Genomic DNA, 23,051 nt, shown 5'->3' on the forward strand with positions numbered 1-23,051 from the left:
AAGCAGTTTTCTGTCTGGCTGCTGATGAAAACCGTCCTTCCTAGTGATGAGACTCCCTCTTCAGAACTGGGCCACTGCTCAGATGAGAGTCCAACCACATTGGATCCAACATCCACCCTGAGCAAGGTGCCTTCTCCCTGGCCTGCCCTGGAAGCCCTCCCAGCCCGGCGGGGCCTGGCCGGCCTCAGGCCTCACTAGCAGAGCCTTCCAGAAGGCAGGGCCCCTCCACACAGTGATGAGGCCCCAGAGGGGGACGGTACCAGAGGGTCCAATTGGACTTTTACTCTGGTGCTGGTCAGTGCTGAGTACTTGGAAGACCCGTGGTGAATATTTGTAGGAAAGAATTAAAACCAAATGCTGTGGAACAGCATGACCCAGGGACGGCCCCACCCTCTGCGTAGGGGTGAGGATCTCAGAAGCCACATCTGAGGTTTGGGGCTGGCTGGCCAGCTTCACTGAGCTAAAGAGACGCAGCGGGAAGCACGAGTGTGAGAAATACACATATGAGCGATGCAAAAACGAGTGACGTCAAACGCGAATCCAATCCAAATACAAGTAGGAGAAATACAAAAGCGAGTGATGTCCATACACATGCATTTACAAATAAAGATCTGCCTGTTGGCTGATTGACAGATGAGAGTCACAGGACTTTAGGTTCCCCGTGGGGGAGGGGCCTCAAAAGCTGTCTTGTCCAGCCCCCTGCCTGCAGGACCTCTCTGGCCCCTCCAGGGCAATCCAGAGCCAGGGGTTAGCCGCAGCAGGTTAGACCTTAGAGATTACCTAAACCGACTCCCTCACTTTACAGATGGGGAAACTGAGGCTCAGAGAGGGGAGACGACTTACCCAGAGTTGCCCAGCTGGAAGAGCCGGGGGTGGGACCACATTTATTAAATACCTATGGCAGCTAGGGGGCGCCACAGTGCACAGAGGGCTGGGCCTGGAGTCGGGAAGACTCCTCTTCCCGAGTTCAAATCTCTCCTCAGACACTAGCCATGTTACTTCACCCTGTTTGCCTCAGTTTCCTCGTCTGTAAAACGAGTCAGAGAAGGACGTGGCCAACCATGCTAGGACCTCTGCCAAGAAAACCCCAATGGGGTCACAGAGAGTCGGACACAACTGAAATGACAGAACAATGACGTGGTGTCCAGAGCTCTGTCCTGGGTGATAGGGAGGTGCAAACTTTAGAAAAGATGTAGTTCTTGCTATCTTGGAGCGCACAGTCTGGTAGAAGGAGCAGATGCCCATGCAGATAACTAGAATAGCCAATGTTACCTGGCAGATGAGAGACAGTCCTGCCAAGGGCTGTGTGAGGTGTAAGAAGGACCGGAAGGAGTCAGGGAAGGCTTCCTGCAGGAGGTGGCATCTTAAAAGATGTGAAGAAGAATTAAGAAGCCTCTTGATGAGGGTGAAAAGGGAGAGTGTAAAAGCTGGCCGGAAGCTTAACATAAAAACATGAAGATCTTGGCAACTGGTCCTATCACTTCCTGGCAAATAGAAGAAAGGGAAGCAGGGTCAGACTTTATAATCTTGGGCTCAAAGATCACCGCAGATGGTAATGCAACCATGAAATTAAAAGATGCTTTCTCCTTAGTAGGAAGCTCTGGGAAATCCGGACAGCCGACTGCAAAGCAGAGACATCACCTTGCTGACAAAAGTCCGTGTCATCAGAGCTATGGCTTTTCCCATAGCAAATGTTGGATTATAAGGAAAGCTGAGCACCGCAGAATCGACGCTTCCACATCGTGGTGCTGGGGAAGACTTTGCAAAGTCCCTTGGACAGCATGGAGATCGAATCAGTCAGACTCTTCGTTGGAAAGTCAATGACTGAGGCTGAAGCTCAAACACTTTGGCCAGATAATGAGAAGATGAGACTCATTGGAAAAGACCTTAATGTTGAGAAGGATTAAAGGCCAAAGGAAAAGGGGCCGGCAGAGGATGAGATGGAGAGAGAGTGTCGTGGCAGCAATGAGCGTGAGCTTGGACAGACTTGGGGAGACGGTGGAGGAGGGAAGGGCCCAGCGTGCTGTGGTCCATGGGGCTATGAAGAATCAGACACGACTGAACAACAGCAACAGCTTAAAGGATGGGGAAGCATCTGTTAGGCAAAGAGAGGTGGGCGAGGTATCACCAGCATAGGGACCAGCATGAGCAAAGTTACAGAGGCCGGAGAGTACAAGGCACAGTAGGAGTGGACAGAGGATTTGAAACATGCAAGAGAAGGGCAGAAAAGTCAGGTGGTGGTGGGATGTGGTGGGCCTTGAATGCCAGAATAAATTAATAGACAAAGAGATGTGGAGGGGGAGGAGAAGGGAATGCCAGACATAGAATCAGGTCACAGAATTTCTGGACTGGAAGAGATCTCTGAGGCATCTTACCCAATGCCTACCTCAATAAGAATCGTCACCAGTAAGCGGGCACTCACCAATCTCTGCTGGAAGACCTCCATTAAGAACAAGCCCATCAATCAATCGATCAATCAATCAACATGTATTAGGCACCTACTATGTGCCAGGCACTGCCCTCAGTGCTGGACCTTTGGAGGGAGCCCCTTCCACATTGGGTCAGCTCAGATTGTTTCCCTGGCACTGAGCCCAGGACACAGCCCAGCAGGTCTCTTCCATGGGTGATCCTCATTGGAGATGCCATGATGCCTCCCCCAGGTCTTCTCTTCACCAGGATGAAGACTCGTAATTCCTTCCTCATGTGACACAGACTGAGGGTCCTTCCTCATCCTCTGGAGCTTTTCTGTATTCCTAAGTCTTGGCACCCAGGACCGAACATAATTCTCTAGATCAGGTCCAGTGCGGCCAAAGGGCAGGGTGATGGCCACCTCCCTTCTCTTGGAAGCCCACGAGCACATCAGTTTCTGGGGCATGTGGGGCATGTTCTCTGTTTCAGCTAGATTCTAGTAAAATGAAGCTGGGGAGGTGCCAGCCCATGAAGAGCCCCGAATGCCAGTCTGAATGGTAACGGGGAGCCATCAAAAGTTCTGGAGCAAACCCGTGTCGGAGCAGAGCTGAGCCGGCTCCCCCCAGCCTGGACCTACCTCTTCCTCTCGCTGCTCTCTGACAGTCTCAGAAGGGCTTACGTTGAACTTCCGGAGCCCCTTGACCATTGCTCGAACAAGAGGTGAATCATTGATGGCCCAGCAGGAATGGCAGACCTCAAACTTCCCTGACTCTCAGAGGCCCCTTAGCCCAACCCCTTCCTTTTACAGATGAGGAAACTGAGGCCCGGGGAGGGGAAGTCATTTGGCTAAAGTCACACAAGTACCCAGCCCTCTCGGCTACATCTCTGGCTCCTAGCTCAAGGCTCCTTTGGGAGGAAGATGCTCCATCAACCTTGAAACAGAACAGAAATGGGCACAGTTAGTACTCATCTGGGAGTGCTTCTAAAAGCTTGGGCTGGCCTCCTGGCTGGGCTCCCTCCCCATCAAGCCCGCTCCCCATCCCCCACATCCATTCAGAGACTTCCCAGCCAGGAAGGTCTTCTGGGGAAGCTATTTAGAGTCCAAGACCCAGGAGCAGACTTGTGCTTCTTCCTCTCTGCCTTTGTGTCTCTGTGATTCTCTCCCCATTCCTGCCATCTCTCTGTCTCTCTCTCTCCTTCCCTCCTTCACCTCTCTCCCTCTCTGATCTAGGCTGAAAGGAGAGAAGGCTCTGGGTTGCCTATTCCCTCCTGACACAAAGGGGCTGGGTAGACCCCCATTTAGGTGGTAGTGGCCGTTCACATTCCCAACCCATTCAAGCTTCCCATGAAAAGCACTTTCCTCAAAACAAGCCTGTGAGGGATGCAGTACAAACCCTTTTATACCCATTTTCCAGAGGAGGAAACAGGCTCTCAGAGATTAAAGACACACCCATGTTCACTCAGCCAGTCTGTGGCTGTTAAGAGAGTTGAATTCAGGCCTTCTTAGCCCATCCTCAGCATTCCTCCTATCACACCATGGTACCTCTGAGAATGTCAGGATCTGGCATCCCCTTCTCCTGAGGTTAGTCACCAACTTCCCCTCACAAGTGCAGGGGCTCACTAAGCTCAAAACACAAGCAAGGCTATTTGACATAATGGTTAGAAGCTATGGAACATGACAGTATCTATCCTCTCCCTAGAAGCGTTTACTGTCTCTGTCCCTGACAGTATTCGTCTGGGCAGAGGTGAAACAGTGGGAATGCCTGGGTTGTATCTCTAGGTTAGTGCTTTCCTCTGATACTCCTTGTGGCGTGATTTTTATCTGTAGCTCTCTCCTCCAGCTCTTCCCGGCTAATCAGTGCCCACTTCAACCCTGGTGGCTCCCTCTTCTCCATCCTGCTTCCTGAAGTCTTCCTCAGCTCCCAGCAGGAGGTGACTGCAAAGTCCTTGCTGTGTCTGCAGCAATCAGTAAGCCCTGGGACGTGGCCCCAGATACCTGTGTGGGCATTCCCCTCATCCTTACTCCCCCTACAGTTCTCCCCAGCTCCCAGCAGGAGGCCTTCACCCCCTCCCCTGGGCACCAGCTCTATCACCACACACAAGGTCTCCCAGGGACCCACATTTATTCAGTCAATGAAAATGTAGTAAGTGCCTACACTGTGTCAGGCACTGCGCTAAGTGCTGGAGATGCAGAGAAGGGCAAAAGACAGTTCTTATTCTCAAGGAGCACACAGTTTAATGGGGGAGACAATGTACAAACAAAAAGGATATACATATACATACCTACACATACACATCACATATAAACATACACACACAACACGGCACAAATATAAACAATACATACATATAAACACATCATGTATACATAAATACACACAATACACATATACATGTCCATATGCATGCATATATACATGCATACACATACATGCACAACATGGCGCAAATATAAACAATATATACATATAAACACATCATGTACACATAAATACACACAATACACACATACATGTCCATATGCATGCATATATGCATGCATACATATACACATACACACAACACGGCACAAATATAAACAATACATACATATAAACACATCATGTACACATAAATACACACAATACACACATGCATGTCCATATGCATGCATATATACATGCATACATATACACATACATACAACATGGCACAAACATAAACAATACATACATACAAACACATCATGTACACATAAATACACACATACATGTCCATATGCATGCATATACACATGCATACATATACACATACACATATGTATGTATATGTATGTGTTCACATATTTTAGGCTAATCAATGGAGGGAGGCATGCCTTCCTTTCACCATTAGTCTAGCAGCCCCTCTCCTCCTCATGGGTCATAGGCTTATTGACTTAGAGCTACAAGGAACCTTCGGGGTTACCAAGTCCGACCCCCTCATTTTTTTTTTTGGCGAGCCAATTGAGATTAAGTTACTTGCCCAGGGTCACACAGCTAGTAAGTGTTAAGTGTCTGAGGCCGTATTTGTACTCCTGACTCCAGGGTCGGTGCTCTATCTACTGCGACACCTAGCTGCCCCCCCAACCCCCTCATTTTATAGATGAGGGGCTCAATAATTTGCCCCGTGTCCCACAGGCAGCAAGTGACAGGGACAGGGTTTGACCCCCAAAGCTTCCTTGGTGTCTCTAGTGGATGGAGGTAGATGGGACCCTCTGACTCTCTCCCCCATTGGGCTCCCTGGTGATCCCAGCCTCCCAGGGCAGCTTGGTGGGGTTATGCAAATTGCCGGTGACTGCTTTGAAGTGTCTTGGAGCTGGCATAGGGAAACAAGTGCGGGGAGCTCTCCTCCCCCTCCCAGCTATTTCTGCTCCAGAGAGAAATGTTGGAACATTTGTAATCCTTGACACATTTGTAAAGCATTTTGTCAGCCTTAAAGGACTACAGAAATGTCAGTTACCCACAGGGCAATGGGAAGACACGTGGGGGGTGTCAACAGTCGGCAGCGGGCCGACAATGACTTATTTGTGAGGAAAAGTGACAAAACAGCATTGGGGATGGGTGATTGGAAGAGGAGGAAGGTCTCTAGCAGGGAGAGGGAGGGCTGGGACATGGGCGGCCATGGTACCCACTGGCACCCACAGGATGTTAGAAAAACCCCAAACAACAACAAAAAAGCCAGAGAAAGCTCTCGGGGGGGGGGGGGCGCTGAATGAATCCTCTAGGGGGATGGGAAAAGAGATGGGCAGAGCAATAAGGTGTGACTTCAGATGGGGAAACCGAGGTTCAGTATAAAGTGATTGGCCAAGGTCTCTGGGGGATTGAGGGTCAGAACTGAGACTTGAACCCAGATCTCCTCATTTCAAGCCTAAACCTCTTTTGGATGCGGGTGCCAACTCATGAGACCACTGACTCAGACCGGGAAGGGTCCTCAGAAGTCATGGAAACCGACCCTTCACCTGACATGTGAGGGAACAGGCCAAGAAAGAGAAGGGACTTCCTACGTTCACCCACATATATATATATATACACACTTATAATATGTTATATAGTATATAGTAGCACACATACAATATGTAATATGTTATCTATACAACATAATACACATTATATATACACAATGTAATATATATTATATATAACATTATATACTTACATATATTTATTTTATCCATACAGACACACTTGTGCATATACACAGTGCACAGCGTGTACTCATAGGCATGTATCTCATGTATGTGTACATATATGTGCATATAAAAGACACACATGTGTTTATATTTCCTCACCCCTTCCAATAGAATGTAATTTCCTTAAAAAGGTGGAACTGTTTCTTACTTTGGTCTTTGTACCTGCAATGCCTAGCAGAGTTTCTGGTATGTATTAGGTGCTTAATCAATGCCTGTGGATTGGTAAGTGGGTCTGCAGGGAGAGATAGGGGTGGTGGAAGAAACTTTAGTGGCTATTTCCTGCTCCAGAACTTGCCATGGCTCCCTATTACTTCCTGTAAGCCTGACCTCTTGGGCTCCCATGTTCTACTAGAAGTTAGGGGGGCCAGACTCAAGCTCTGTCCTGTTGGTCACCCTCTAGGTCACCATTTCTTCTTCTGAAAATGACAGGGTTAAATGAAATTCTCTCTAAAATCCTTTCTGGTTCTGACAATCTATAAATCTAGGCCCATTCAGTGTGCTCCACCTTCGATGCCCCCACCTCCCGATGCCCAGGGAGGCCTTGCCTTTTTGGAGGCTGCCTGCTCAGCCATCCTTGGCCATACCGCATCTCAGCGAACGCCTACATTCCCTCCTAGAGGCTTGGGACTGGGAGGTGTTACAGAATGACTCAGCCTCCCCCACCAGCTCTCCAGCCACGCGTAGAGTTGGCCCCAGTAAGTTATGGTGACAAGACTGGGGAGGCAGCTTTCCATTAATGGGGCAGAACCCAATGCAAAACTATCTCATGCCTTGGAAAAGGGATGTATTGGCCTTCACACAGGGTGGGGCCTGCGTTGTACAAAGATAACAGGGTGCAGGAAAAGAGCATTTGGGGGAATCAGGACCTAGGTTCAAATCCTGATTCTACTACTTCTGAGACCTTGGGCAAATCACAGCACTTCTCTGGGCCTCAGTTTCCCTATCTAAAAAGGAGCTGTCTCTATCGCTTCTCTCTCTCTCTCTCTCTCTCTCTCTCTCTCTCTCTCTCTCTCATTTCTCTCTTCCCCCTTTCTCTCTCTTTTCCCCGTCTCTCCTGTCTCCATGCATGTCTCTCCCTCTCCTCTGTCTTTCTTTTTGTCTCTCCTCTCTCTCTTCCCCATCTGTCTCCCTCTGTCTCCCTCTTCCTCCGTCCCTCTGTCCCCTCTTGTTCCTCTCCTTACCTCCTTTCCTCCTGCCTAACTCCACCTTACTAGATTGATTTTTTAACCTGATCTGTGCTTTCATCGATGAAGAAAACAACTAATGAAGAAAGTCTGTACCAAGGCAAATCTGAAACTCTTCTGCAATTTATAATGCAAGGGGGCTGCCTAGTGCTGAGCTGACATGCCAGAGGCCCCACAGCCGGTATGCGTCTGAGGGGACGTTTGAGTCCGGCTCATTAGCCACTGCCTCCCACAGCTGCCCGTGACTCATACAACAGCTGACACACGTGACCCCCGTTTGATTCCCACAACAACCTTGGGAGGTCAGTGCCCTTCTTATGCCCATTTAACAGATGAGGACAGCCAGGCTCAGAGTGTTTGCATCACTTGTCCAGGCTCACACAGGTAGCAAGGGTTAGGAGCAGGATTTGAACCCATGCCTTTGTGCTTCCAAATTCATAATCTAGTGGCACTCTAGCGACTATATCACATGGTCTCTCTGGGTCCAGATGGGCCCATGAGAGCTAATCCATTACCATCTTCCTTTCATGAGTAATTGTGTATCTCATATCCTTAGGGTTATTGTTAAGAATTCTATTTTCACTGCATATGAATCATTTTTCAAAATTGCATTATAACCTTAATAACCAAAGACAAATATTCAGGGACATATACAAAAGGAGAAATGAAATCTTATCTAAGCACTTAGCATTTAATGAGGTAGCATAGGAATGTGTGGGATTGTGGAGTTGGAAGGGGCCTCGGTGGCCAGCTACCCCCAGCCACAACCTGAGCAAAAATCCTCTTTGGAAGACACCTGAGGGGTCACTGCCCAGATCTGGTTCAAGGATCCCTCCCAAGGCAGACAATTTGGGGACAGCTCTCATTGTTTGTTTGGGTTTTTTTGCTTGTTTTTGTTTATTTATTTGTTTGTTTTCTGAGGGGCAATGGGGGTTAAGTGACTTGCCCAGGGTCACACAGCTAGTTAAGTGTCAAGTGTCTGAGTTCGGATTTGAACTCAGGTCCTCCTGACTCCAGGGCCGGTGCTTTCTCCACTGCGCCACCGAGCTGCCCCTGACAGCTCTCATTGTTAGGAAGGGCACGCTCACAAAACTTCCTGCTTATGGGGCAAACCCAAGTAAATGAACCAACAACCAATAGTGTGGGGGGGAAATACTTATGTTCTGTGTGCCCCCTTCTGGGTCTGTCTCAATTTCTGCCCTTTTTAGTTGTTTATTTTCTTTTCAAATAAAGACCATTCAAAAACTAATGAAATTGAACTCTGGTTAATTATAATGACCAACTCTGAGCCTCAGGAAGACTTGAGAAAACGTACCCTACTCCATTCTCAGCAGAGGGGCGGAGACTGAGTGAAGAATATTGCTCAGTTTTGGTAGATGTATTGGGTGGGTTTGCTGAACTTTATTATTATTATTATTATTATCCTTTGGATGCTTTCCCCAAGACTTTTGACTGTAGGACTTGTCCCTCCCCATTTCCAGTTCAAGATTGTTAAATAAACTCTGTTATTGCTCCTGTAAGGATGGTTGTTCTCAAAAAGAAACTTTAGATGTGCAGATTTAGAGAATCCACCCCAAATGTTCCCATGGACTATTTGTGCCTGACCTGTGGGAGAGCCTTCCGAGCTTGAATTGGTCTAATCAGCCACAGTCAGACACAGTGTACCTGACACCAACATAGTGACGTCTTTGTGGTACGTATGTGCATGTATATACACATGTACACACTTGCATACACATATGTGTGTGCACAAATGCACACATCTATATCCATATCAACCAATCTTCTGTCTATCTAATGGATCATAGACTAAACATTGAGAGAAACTTCAGAGGCCCCGTTAGTCCAACTTCTCATTTTAAGGAAGAAGAAGCTGTTGCCCAGGGTGCCTTGTTCCAGATCACTCAGGCAGTAAGAGTCAAGAAGCATTTGACCCCAAGTTTTGGCTCCCTGTACCACACTTTCTATTTCTTGTACTTACAGGTTTGTTTCTGTTGCTTTCACTTCATATTATCCCTTGTGGTTCCATCCATATTTCCTTGTGTATATTGTATTTGTCCTTTTTTTTTTACAGCACCACAATATCCCATTACATTAATATACCATAATTTATTCTGCCATTCTCCAGCTCTCGGATACAAGAGCAGTTTCCAGCTTTTCTCTATTACCGACAGAGCGACTATGAATAATTTTGTGCAGACGGGTCCCTTTTTTCCCTTTTCAGGAGACTTTTTGGATAAAGTCCTAGCAATGAAATCTCCGGGTCAAAAGGTATGATCAATTTCGTTCCTCCAGAGGGGTCATTGTGGATAGATTTCTACATTTGCACTGAGCTCAGAATTTCTCTGATAACTCATGTCCTTGCCAGTCTCCATTACCTTCTCTCTCTCTCTCTCTCTCTCTCTCTCTCTCTCTCTCTCTCTCTCTCTCTCTCTCCCCCTCTCTCTCTCTCTCCCTTCTCTGTCTCTATCTCTCCATTCTTTCTCTCTGTCTCTTCTTTCCTTTCTCTCTTCCTTCCTTCTCTCTCCCTCCCTCCCTCTCTTTTTTCCTCTCTGTCTGTCTCTGTCTTTCTCCCTTCTCTCCTCTCTCATCCCCTTCTCTCGGTCTCTCCCTTCTCTTTGTCCCTCTCTCTCCTTCCCTTTCTCCCTCTCTTTGTCCCTCTTTCTCTCCTTCCCTCCCTTCTCTCTCTCTCTCTCTTCCTCTCTCTCTCTCTGTATTTCTATCTCTCCCTTCTCTGTCTCTGTATATCTCTCTGTCTCTGTCTCTCTCCTTCCCTTCCTCCCTCCTCCCTCCCTCCCCTTCCCCCTCTCATATTTATTCACTGGTCTCAGCCTGTTCCTCTGAGGATCAACCTGAGAGAAACAACCCTTAACTGCTATGGCTCTCATTAAGAGCCTGCTCTCTCTCCCCATCCCCATACCCCAGTCACTCCTGTTCAATGTCTTTGTTCCCGCTGCCCCATCCTCTACCTGAAGTGTGGTGCCCACATCTTTCACTCTCTTTCATGCCCTCCCCATCCACCGATTCAGGGAAGCCCAGTATACTGCCCAAGACCCTGCAGCTCTCTCCCTCTCACGTGCCCCCCACCCCCACCTTACGGGGGGGTGTCACCCATTTTACTCCTGAATGCTGGGCAGTCATACAGCCTCCTCTTTCCCCTCCATTGCTGTCATGCTAATCCTCTCTTCTCCCCCAGATCCTTCAATGGTTCCCTATTGCAAATGATTCAAGTGCCAACCCCTTGTAAATAAGTGCTTATTAGATGATCATTCATTATTTCATGTCTTCCTTATTGTAACATCCAAAGCCCCCCAATCAATCCATGAGGGTAGGGAAGAGAAGCAGCATTACAAGTGTCCAGTATGTGCCAGGAACAGCAGATCCTCACAACAAACCCGAGAGGAAACAGAGGCAAACAGCAAATAAGTCGCACAGCGGATATAATATCCAAGGAAGAAGCTGAACTCAGGTCTTCCTGACTCTAGGTCTGTTGCTCCACTTTGCCACCCGGCTGCCTTGTTCGGGCAATCAATAAGCATTTATTAAGCACCTACTATATTCTAGGCTCCATGTTAGGCATTGGGGGACACAGAGACAGAAAAGGAAGCAGCCCCTGACTTCCATAGTTTACTAGTACCTTCTCTGACTTCCCAACTTATGGTACTTTCCATTGCTCCAGCCAAACTGGAGCCTGTATGCTCTAACCTACACACCTTTGCTCATGCTGTTCCCTATGCCAACCATGCCTTCCTTCCCTCTCTTTCCTCAGTGAATTCCATCCTATCCCTGAATGTTAAACTCAAATGCTACCTTTCCCAGGGAGCCTTCCCTGAGTACCCTGTCACTAATAACATCTCACCCCATCCATATAATGCAGCCATCAGGCATGATGATAGTTATCATGTGATTTCATTGGTTTATTGAATTCCTGGAAAGAAAACTCCATCCTCTCAGGTAGATGTTGGTATTTTCACTGCAGCCTAGTAACAAAGAGGGGCCCTGGGGCAACCTAGGCTGTGTAACCTAGGGTTGCACAGTCAATATTTGAAAGAGGCAGGACTTGAACCCGAGTCTTTCTGACTCTGAGACCAGTTCTCTCTTCACTGTAACAAGTTGCTTCTGATTTTTGACAATAACAATAACTCACATTTATAGAATTCTTTCCTCACCACAGCCCTGGGTGGGGGGCAGTGTTCTGGAAAGAATTTGGGATTCAGCATGATGAACCTGGATTCAAATTTTGACACAGCTGTCCTTGACCTCTTGGACTTTGGGCAAAGTTCCTTTACCTTTCTCTAAGTCGCTCCTTCCTTGTTGTAAAATGAGGGCATCTGGCTCGATGACTTATCTGGTCCTTACCAGCTCTAAATCCCATCTTTTATTAGTCTATCCATTTTACAAATAAAGAAACTGAGTCTCAGAGAAGGGAAACGGCCTGGCCCAGGTCTTGATGCCAGGCAGTGTACAACCCAGGACTCGGCGCTCCTCCTTTTCCAACACGCTGTGGTCCCTGCCAAGCCTCCTGCCCATGGCCACACGGCAGCCTGTGCCCAGCCTGGCCCTGAGCCTGGCTAGCATTGGTGGACACAGCTCCCCAAGTGATCATAGCCCCGCCTGGCTAATGGGCGCTGATCACCTCCATACGGTGGAGGCGGAGTCACAGCCCAGAAGACTCACAGTGACAGGTGCACCAGAGCCAGGGAGGCGGGTCACAACTGGAGGCCAGCAGGGCCCCCGCTTCTCTCTCTCTCTCTCTCTCTCTCTCTCTCTCTCTGGCAGCCACCAGAGAGGGATGTGCCAAGACACGGGCCAGGCCATTTGCAGCTAGAATTGGGCAGGGGAAGCAAGTGAGGCAAGGGAGGGAGCCCAGTTTGGAGTCTGTTCCTGAGATGGCACAAACTAGCTATGGGCAAGACCCTTCCATCCCTTTCGTGCCTCAGTTTCCCTCTCTGTAAATACGCGCCAGTAAAGTCCCTCCCAGTTTAGGCGACCTTATGTTTTAAGCTCCCTCCCAGCCCTGACATCCCCTGTTCTGAGGCCCCTCCCAGCCCTGACATTTGTTTTCACTGTAACTCAGCTAGATTCATAGACAATTCGGATAACTACCAAATCTCTGTATTCTAGTTTTCTTTATGTGTGTCTCGTTTTCCCCCAGACCATAAGCTTCTGGAGGGCAAGGGATGCATTTTACCCAGACTCTGTATCTTCTCCAGCCAGAAGCGCGGGAGCACAGCCGGTGACTCTGGGTCGTCACTCCAGGGTTGGGAGGACCCTCAGAAGGCACTGAGTCACAGCCCCCCGTTTTACAGATGGGGACCTGAAGCCTGGTGGGGCCAAGAGCCTGGCCTGGGGGTGCCCGGCAGTGAGATTCATCGGTTGGGTGTGAAGCCCAATGCTCGCTCGAGTCCTGGTCATCGAGGCCAGAGAGGGGAGAGCCACAAGCCGGGTTCTAGGTCCATAGGGTGGCAGGGACGGGGCTGGCATTAGGGGTGGGTATCCCAAGGAGGTGTCCCTATCCTCCAGGCTGGGCGGTCCAGAGGGCCTCTCCCCTCTGTCTCTGTTCCAGGCAGGCAGCCTCCCCCTCCCCCTCGCTCCCCCTCCCCCTCTCCCCCTCCTCTCTTCCCCCCTCCCCCTCCCCCTCCCCCCTCCTCTCTTCCCCCCTCCTCCTCCCCTTCCCCTCCCCCTGCATGCTTGCCTCTCCTGGGCTCTCCTCTACCCCCTCCCCTCCAGATCCAGGCTCATTCCCTAACTGCACACAGTGAGCACTTTAAAAGTTTGCACTCTAATTGAGTCATGGGATACTCATTGCTTAGGCCCGGCTCCCAAGGAGAATGGGGTCAGCGGCCCAGGCAGCTTCCAGCACAAATATGCATTTTGGAAATGAAAGTTTTCCACATCCTTGGTTTTCTGTCAGTTAACAAATTGCAAGGTAGAATGGAATTCATGGGTTTGTCCTCCACGGGAAGGAGGGAGGGAAGATCGGCCCCTGCTGACCCCAAGGCCTGCTGGGGCTGCAGGCTTCAGGGAGAGAGCCTGAGAGTCTCTAACCTCTTTGGGGCCTCCCCACCCCCGCAGGGAGCTTACAGCCTCCCTATGAAACTTGGGCCTTTCCAGCCTAAATCACAAGTTTGGCCCAGGGACGGTGTGAGCCAGTGAGGTGAGAGAGAGAGAGAGAGAGAGGTCAGCTCTGCATTGTGCTTGTATGAGAAGTAAGGCTGTTCATCCTCCGCTTTTCTAATCGCTTGACAAAGGAAGGAGGGGATACCAGGAAGGGGCATAACAGGGGAGGGGGCACAGGACACCCAGACCACTCCCTGTTGGGAGAGCAGGGTGAGGACAAAAGCCTCATTCTTTTCCCTTGGGAATCACAGGACCATGGATATACGATGATCTGCTTATCTGCAAGGACCCCAGCTGCACAAGCGTTATCCCAGCCTGGCACAGATTGGCTGGCACCTGTCCCGCCTCCCAAGGACACACGGGGCATCCAGCCTGGGGCGCAACAACAACCTGTGTCAGTTCAGGGGAGCTTCGTCCTGGACACATCCGGGGCCTCCTGCATACTCTGGGTCGTGTTTCCGGGAGATGTGGCCACTCAAAAAGACAAGTTCAGGGAACCCCTTAACTGTCCTTAACATTACATACTTATCATGGGTAAGTGCTGGAGTCTGGAATAAGGGAGAACTGGGTTTGAATCCTGACTCAGACACCAAATGGTTGTATGTTCCTGGGCAAGTCACTTAACTTGACTGAGCCTCAGTTTCTTCATCTGTAAAATGGGAGTAGCGATAGTGCTGATCTCAAAGGGTTATTGTGATGTTCAAGAGTATCATAGATTGGAAGATGGAAGAGACCTCATTTTGCTATGGAGGAAGCAGGCCTGGAGACCTTCAGTGACTTGTCACATGGGAAGTAAGTACAGAGTCACCTTTGAAGCCCTCTCCTCTGATTTCAAGTCCAGCATTCCTTTCCACTGGACCATTCTAGGAGGGGATATGTGGGAAGCACTTACCAACCACCAAGCCAGCAGTCTGTAAACTTTACCAAGTAACTTTGAAATGTTGCAGAGAAGGTGCCCACCTGCATCAGTAGAGGGAGGTTCTTCACCAACAAAATTCCAGGTACAGTCCTTGTCCCCCTACCCCTAGAAATGTTAAAAAAAACCCACATAAGGCATCAAGAGAGACTGAGACAGACAGAGATAGAGAAGGGAGGGAGAAGAGAAACAGGAAAAAACAGAGAGACAGAGACTGAGGGAGAAAAGAGAGAGACAGAGCCAGAGTCAGACTCAGAGTCAATAGGGATGTAAGGAATAGGGCACTGAACTGGGGGATCCCAAACTGTAATACAAAGCAGTAATTATCAAAACAATCTGGTTCTGGCTAAGAAACAGAGGTGGATCAGTAGGTATGAATTACACTAGTAAATAACAATAGTAATCTAGTATATGATAAACCTGAAGATCCAAGTTTTTGGAACAAAAACTCATTATTTGACAAAAACTGCTGCAAAAATTGGAAAACGGTATGGCAGAAATGAAGTATAGACTAGCATCTCACACCATATACCAAGATAAGGTCAAAATGGGTACATGATTTACCTATAAAGAGTGATACCATAAGCAAATTATGAGAGCATAGAATAGTTTATCTGTCAGATTTATGGACAAAGGAAGAATTTAGGACCAAAAAATGTAAATAGATACTTTTGATTATGTAAAATTAAAAAGGTTTTGCACAAACAAAACCAATATAACCAAAATTATAAGGAGAGCAGAAAAGTCAGTAAGAATTTTTGCAAGAAGTATCTCTGATAAAGGCTTCACTTCTCAAATATGTAGAGAAATGAGTCAAATTTATAAAAATACAAGTCATTCCCCAATTGATAAATGGTCAAAGGACACGAACAAGTAATTTTCAGACAAAGAAATCAAAGCTATCTATAGTTATATGAAAAAAATTCTCCAAATCACTATTGATCAGAGAAATGCAAATTAAAACTACTCTGAGGTACCACCTCATACTTATCAAAGTTAATATGACAAAAAAGGAAAATATTGGATATTGGAGGGGATGTGGGAAAACTGGGATACTAATGCATTGTTGATGGAATTGTGAACTGATCCAACCATTCTGGAGAGCCCAAAGGGCTATCAAACTGTGCATACCCTTTGATCCAGCAACACCACTGCTAGGTTTATATCCCAAAGACATCCCCAGAAAAGAGCAAAAGACCTATTTGTACAAAAATATTTATAGCAGCTCTTGTTTTGGTGGCTAAGAATTGGAAATCAAGGAAATGCCCATGAATCGGGGAATGGCTAAACAAGCTGTGGTATATGATGGTGATGGAATGTTATTGTGACAAGTAGGATGATTTCAGAAAGGCCTATATGAATTCATGTATACTGAAGCGAGCAAAACCAGAAGAACATTGTGCACAATGACAGCAATATTATTTGATGAAGAACTATGAATGACTTAACTATTCTCAGCATTACAATGATCCAAGACAATCCCAAAGGACTAATGATGGAGCCTACCATCCACCTCCAAAGCAAGAACTGATATTGGTTGAACACAGGCTGAAGCATGGGATTTTCACTTTTCTTTCTTTCTCTTCTTTTATTCCACTCTTCTTGTACAAGATGACTAATATGGAAATGTTTTACATAATTGCACATGTATAACCCATATCTGATCGCTTACCACCTCAGGAAAGGTTCAGTGGAGGGAGGGATAGAATGGTGAACTCAAAACTTTAAATAAAAATGTTCATTAAAAAAAAAGAAAAGAAAACCTGGCACCAAATCCTGCCTCAGCCATTTGACTAGCTGTGTGACCCATGGCAGGTAACAACCCATCACTCGGACTCAGTTTCCTCACCTGTAAAATGAGGGAGTTGGACTCTAAGGTCCCTGAAGCCCCAGGTTCTGCTTCTCTGATGGACACGAGGAATCTCAGAGTGAAAAGGAACCCCAGAAGTACCTTCCGGGTCAGCCTGGAGCTGCAGCCAGAGCCCCTCTGCCAAAGCAGAGTAGGACAGGGAGAGAGAGAGAGAGAGAGAGAGAGAGAGAGAGAGAGAGAGAGAGAGAGAGAGAGAGAGAGAGAGAGAGAGAGAGAGAGAGAGAGAGAGAGAGAGGTGCTTCTCTGCAAAGACCAATCCCTCTCAAGAGAGAAATAACATCAATAACATCGAGCATTCCTGAGACAGATTCGAGCTTTGCAAAAAGCTTGACAAATATTTCAATCGATCCTCACGACAACCCGGGGAGGGTGGGGCTGTTATTATTTCACCCACTTTACAGATGAGGAAACTGGGACAAACAGGGGTCAGATGACTTGTCCAGGGTCACCTAGATGATGATGATGATGATGATGATGATGATGATTATTTTGCAGGGCAATGAGGGTTAAGTGACTTGCCCAGGATTACACAGCTAGTAAGTGTCAAGTGTGTGAGGCCGGATTTGAACTCAGGTCCTCCTGAATCCAGGGCCAGTGCTTTATCCACTGCGCCACCTAGCCGCCCCCCAGGGTCACCTAGCTAAAAAGCGTCGGAGGCAGCGTCGGAGCTCAGTTCTACCAGCTGCAGGCACAGTACTCGATCAGCTGCGGAGTTAGTGGAAATGCTGAGGCCCAGGGAGCGCCGGGATGCCGCGTGTCTGGTGAGCCCACAGGGACCGGCAAATGAATGCTGCTGCCGCCAGTCAGGCAGCTCGTGGAGAGAAACCCAAGTGCTCAGGGGTCAGGGAAGGAGAGGGGAGGTCAAGAGAGGAGGCTGATTAAGGTTTTCTTGATGGGCAGTGAGCAGGTCATGAATATGGACTCCGACCTGCTCCCTGAGATGAGGGCAGACTGCTGAGTACCGGGAAGGAAGCCGATGGTGGGGGTGGGGCAGGGGGAAATATGCAGCCATCTTGCCCAAGGGGCTACTCACCCTCTTCTTGGGGAGGCAGCCTGGTGTCAGGAGCAGAAGCCCAGCTTGAAGCCTGTCCCAGCACCTCAGCCCTAGAAGGGACCTCCGGAGCCACTGAGTTCGATCTTCACCTCGCCAAGAATGCATCCCCAAAGTGGGGGTGCTTCTGGCCTTTCTTTGCTAGAAGATCTCTAGTGATGGGGTGCTCATTACCTCCTAGGGCGACCCAATCTATTTTGGGAAGTTTTCCCCACAGAAAGCCTATACTCCTGCTTTACCACTTCTCCCCATGATCCCTGGTCCTGCCCTGCGGGATTAAGCAGATCAAGGAGATCCCCATCTCCCCACCACAGCCCCTCACAATCTTTAAAATGGTGATCTTGCCCCACCCCCTCATTTTACTTCACAGTCATTGAGGCTCAAAGAGTTGAGGGACTTGACCAGGGTCACACAGCTATTAAGTGTTTGATATGGATTCAAACTCAAGCCTTCCTAATGTAAACTCCCTGAGGGCAGGAGCTGTTTCAGTTTTATCCCTAATGTTTAGCACATTACCTGGCACATAGTAGGTGCTTTAAAAGTGCTTGTTATAGTTATATAAAAAATGCCCTAAATCACTGTTGGTCAGAGAATTGCAAATTAAGACTACTCTGAGGCACCACCTTACAACTATCCAATTGGCTAATATGACAGAAAGAATGTTGGCTATTGGAAGGGATGTGGGAACATTGGGGTGATAATGCATTGTTGGTGAAGTTGTGAACTAATCTAACCATTCTGGAGAGCAATTTGGAACTATGCCCCAAGGGCTTTAGAACTGTGCATACCCTTTGATCCAGCAATACCGCTGTTAGGTCTATATCCCAAAGACATCCCCAAAGAGAAAAAGACCTATTTGTACAAAAAATACTTATAACAGCTCTTTTTATTGTGGTTAATAAATGGAAACCAAAGGGATCCCATTATTGGGGAATGGCTAAACAAGATGTAGTATATGATGGTGATGGAATGTTATTGTGCCATAAGAAATGACGAGCAAGATGATTTCAGAAAGGCCTGGAAAGACATATGAATTCATGTAGAGTGAAGTGAGCAGAATCAGGAGAACATTTCACACAAAGACAGCAATATTGTCTGATGAAGAACTATGAATGACTTACCTATTCTCAGCAATACAATGATCCAAGACCATCCCAAAGGACCAGCTATCCACCTCCAAAGAAAGGACTGATATTGATTGAACACATATTGAAGCATGCTATTTTTTACTTTCTTTTTGTTTTTTTCTTTTATTCCAATATTCTTGTACAAAATTACTTATATGGAAACATTTTACACATCTGCTCATGTATAACCTATATCAGGGAGGGGGGAGGGAAGAAAGGGAGAAAGAGATAGAATCTGGAACTCAAAATTTTTCAAATGGTTTTATTTTTATTTTTTTTTATTGTTTTGGCAATTGGGGTTAAATGACTTGCCCAGGGTCACACAGCTAGTAAGTGCCAAGTGTCTGAGGCTGGATTTGAACTCAGGTCCTCCTGACTCCAGGGCTGGTGCTCTATCCACTGCGCCACCTAGCTGCCCTTAAAAATGTTTTTTTTAAACCCTTTAAATATAAAAAATGCCTGTTGATTGATCCTTGACTCTCCAGCCAGCTCTCTATCCAACATGCCATATGACCTCTCAGAACACTAGAATTGGAGTCAGAGGAGCTGGGTACAAATCTTGCTTTTTGTCACTTACTAGCTGTGTGACCTCTGATCAATTCCTTCATCTTTCTGTGCCTTCACTTCCCTATAAGTCGACAGGGTTGGGCACCCCTTCCGGCTCTAAATCTATAATAGATTTGTATATCTTGTAAGTTTCTTGAGGTCAGGAATTGTTTTTGTCTTTGTGTCCTTGACACCCAGCACTAACTACAACAACATGTGAGAAATGAATGTGAATAACTGATATCTTGGGGGAGATTTCGGATTTCCTCCACCTTCATTTCTAAGGACTTTACCGATAAGATCTGCAATTTCTTGCACCAGCCCATTGTTGTTGTTGTTGGTCCTTCATTCTTGAAGAGGGCCATGATATTGGGAGGTGATGTCATGATTTGCACTGAATTGGATTTAAGTGAGGGAGGGTTGTGCAAGGTCACCAACCTCACTCTCTCCTCCAGAGCCATCTGGGTCCAGTGGTATATATATCAGAATGACTGGAGATGGCCCCAGCAATTGGGGATAGGTGACTTGCCCAGGGTCACACAGCTATTGAGTGTCTGAGGTCAGATTTGAACTCAGGTCCTCCCAACTTCAGGGCCAGAGTTCTATCTACTTCATCACCTAGCTGCCCCAAACCACATCTAGGTGGAAGCTATTGTGCTCTGCTCAGCTTGGGTGGGGTCTACATCCTTTGAATTGATGACCTTATATAAATATTCTTTCCAAGAGACCCCCTTCCTCATTTTAAGATAGCCCATCCCCAATCATGTCAATCAATTATATTTGATTGCTCTTTGGTGGGCCACCTATTGTTTGGAAGGGTATATAAGCTGCAAGTCTACCACCATTTTGGTCTTTGGTCACAGAGAGATGGCCAATGACCATCATTTTATTAATAACTTGCCAGCTTTAATTAATAGAGTGTTTAAATTACCCAGAAACTATGTCTCTCATATTTTTTTTTTTGTGGGACAATGAGGGTTAAGTGACTTGCCCAGAGTCACACAGCTAGTAAGTGTCAAATGTCTGAGGCCGGATTTGAACTCAGGTCCTCCTGACTCCAGGGCTGGTGCTTTATCCACTGCGCCACCTAGCTGCCCCCGTCTCTCATATTTTTAATCATCACAAACAACAGCTAGCACTTATGTAGCATTTTAAGGTGTGCAAAGGGCTTTATATCTAACAGTTCATTTGATCCACATCATAAGCACTTGATAAATGCTTGTAGATTGATTGATTCATGCTCCAATGAGAAACTGGCTCATCAGAGAGAAAATAACTTAGAACTAACTCTCGGCACCCTCAGCCAATGCGCCTTCTGTGTGACAGGCACTGTGCCAAGTGACAAAGATGCAAAGAAAGGCAAAAATAGTCCTTCCCTCCAGGAGCTCCCAGTCTAGTGGAGGAGACAACACGCAAACGACCGACCTTCAATACACGTGTCCTTGTAGCAGAAGTGAACCTGACTTTCACAGTCTGCACCAGTGGAAGGAAGGAAACACCCGTTCATTAAGCTTCCCCATGTGCCTGGTACTGTGCTGAGTGCTTTACAAACATGATCCCATCTGATCCTCACAACATCCCTGAGAGGTCGATGCTTGTGCTATCTACACTTTACCATTTAGGAAACTAAGGCAGGCAGAGCTTAACAGGGTAAACCGAGAGTCACACAGCTGAGCCTGGATTTGAACGCTGCTCTTCCTGACTCTAGGCTCAGAGCTGGGGTACATATTCAGGGAGGAGAGCTCCCAATCTGGAAGGGAGGGCTTCTAACTCAGCAATGGACGGCAAAGTTGTTGCCTGAGAAGCAGCCCAGCCAAGGCTTGTGAACAGGTTGGTGGTAGCGGGTGGGGAATTCTTTTAGCTGAAGCTCTAAGAGGCTACTGTATGTCTCAGGGGAGGGAGTTCTCATGGTTTCTTAAAGCAGTGATATTTATCCTCTTTTCTCTTGTGAATAAGCCATAGAAAGTGCTTTCTTGTTGCCTGGGGTGTGGAGAGAGAGAGAGAGAGACAGAGACAGAGACAGAGACAGAGACAGAGACAGAGAGACAGAGAGAGACAGAGAGAGGAGAGAGACAGAGAAGAGACAGAGACAAAGAGACGGGGAGACAGAGACAGAGAAGAGACAGGGACACAGAGATGGGGAGACAGAGAGACAGAGAAGAGACAGGGACACAGAGATGGGGAGACAGAGACAGAGAAGAGACACAGAGACATAGAGAGACACAGAGATGGGGAGACACAGAGATGAGAAGACAAAGACAGAGAGGGGAAACAGAGAAACACACACAGACACAGACACAGAGACAGAGACAGACAGAGAGAGAGGAGAGGGGCTTTAAACTATAAAAGGGGTGCAGGGAGAACACAGCTCCCATAGACTGACTGGGTTAGATATCAGAGAAGGCAGAGAAGCATCTTTGGAGTAGAGGAATTCCTGACAGACACTACTGAAGGAGACAGCAGTAAGCCCCATGGCCTTGCACATTCATGCATTGAGGCTGACCTCAAGCAGGTATCAGGGTCCTAGTGCCCTTCATTGGTTCATTCCACCCCATCTACTGAAGGTGCTTGTCTCTGCTGGGGGCTCCCATAGGAAGAGGGGGGCAATTGGGGATGGATGTAAAGGACAGGGCAGGGGCATCATCAGGCTTATTTCCCAACCATAGCAGGAGTGGGAAGGTCACAACCAGCCTTGTGAGAGGCTGACCCCACTCTGTCAGGGGTTTAGTGTCAGGGACAAGATGGTGGAGTGGAAGGAAGCATTTTTCTCCCAGCTTAGCCAACTCACCTTCTCCACAACAACCTAGAAAATGCAATATGCTTAATTCTGATTGGGAAACCAAGAAAACATCACAGTGAGCCATTATTTTCTCCAGCCCCAGGGAAGCTTAGGAAGACAGAGTGAGGTGCCTGTGGATGCTGGAGTGAATCATCCCTGGGCCCAAATGCCAACCATTCTGGACATGCTTTAAACAGAGAAACTACTCTTAGAGGCAATGAAGCCTAATGGGAAGAGTTTTGGAACCACAATGGGGAAGACCTGAGTTCAAACCTTGCATCTAGTTCTTAAGTAGCTGTGTCACCCTAGGTAAGTCACCTGTTTTCTCTGAACCTCAGTTTCTTCTTCTATAAAATGGGGGTGATAATTCATTTCCCCATGGGGGTTCAGCTAAAGTGAGATACACTGAGTAAGGATTGTGATGGCATGATACACCCCCCCCACCCTCAGCAGGCTCAGGTCATGGAGGCCCCAGGCCCAGGTGCTGTAAGTGGTGTCCATCTCCCCAGGAGAAGTGTATGGGGAGGCAAAGAGCAGACCAAGCTTAGGCTACTTCTCCCACAGGAATCTTAATGCTCAGCCTCCAGTCGAGCAGGCTTGCGACATCTGATTTACTCCACCAATCCTACCCAGGTTCTCTGCCCGGATTTGCCGGCTTCCTGCTGGGTTTATTTGTGACTCTTGGTGCACAAACTCCTGGTGTTTCCTGAAAGGAGCAGAGATAATGAGGCCTCTCCCTCCTGGTTTTCTATCATTTGTTGTGTTTCCTGGAGAGCAGGAGACCAGCCATCGAAGCGGGGGGTGGGGAGTGGGATAATAGAAGGGGGGGGCTTCTAGGTCTC

This window comes from Dromiciops gliroides, chromosome 1, assembly GCF_019393635.1.
Source record: "Dromiciops gliroides isolate mDroGli1 chromosome 1, mDroGli1.pri, whole genome shotgun sequence".
Taxonomy (NCBI): domain Eukaryota; kingdom Metazoa; phylum Chordata; class Mammalia; order Microbiotheria; family Microbiotheriidae; genus Dromiciops; species Dromiciops gliroides.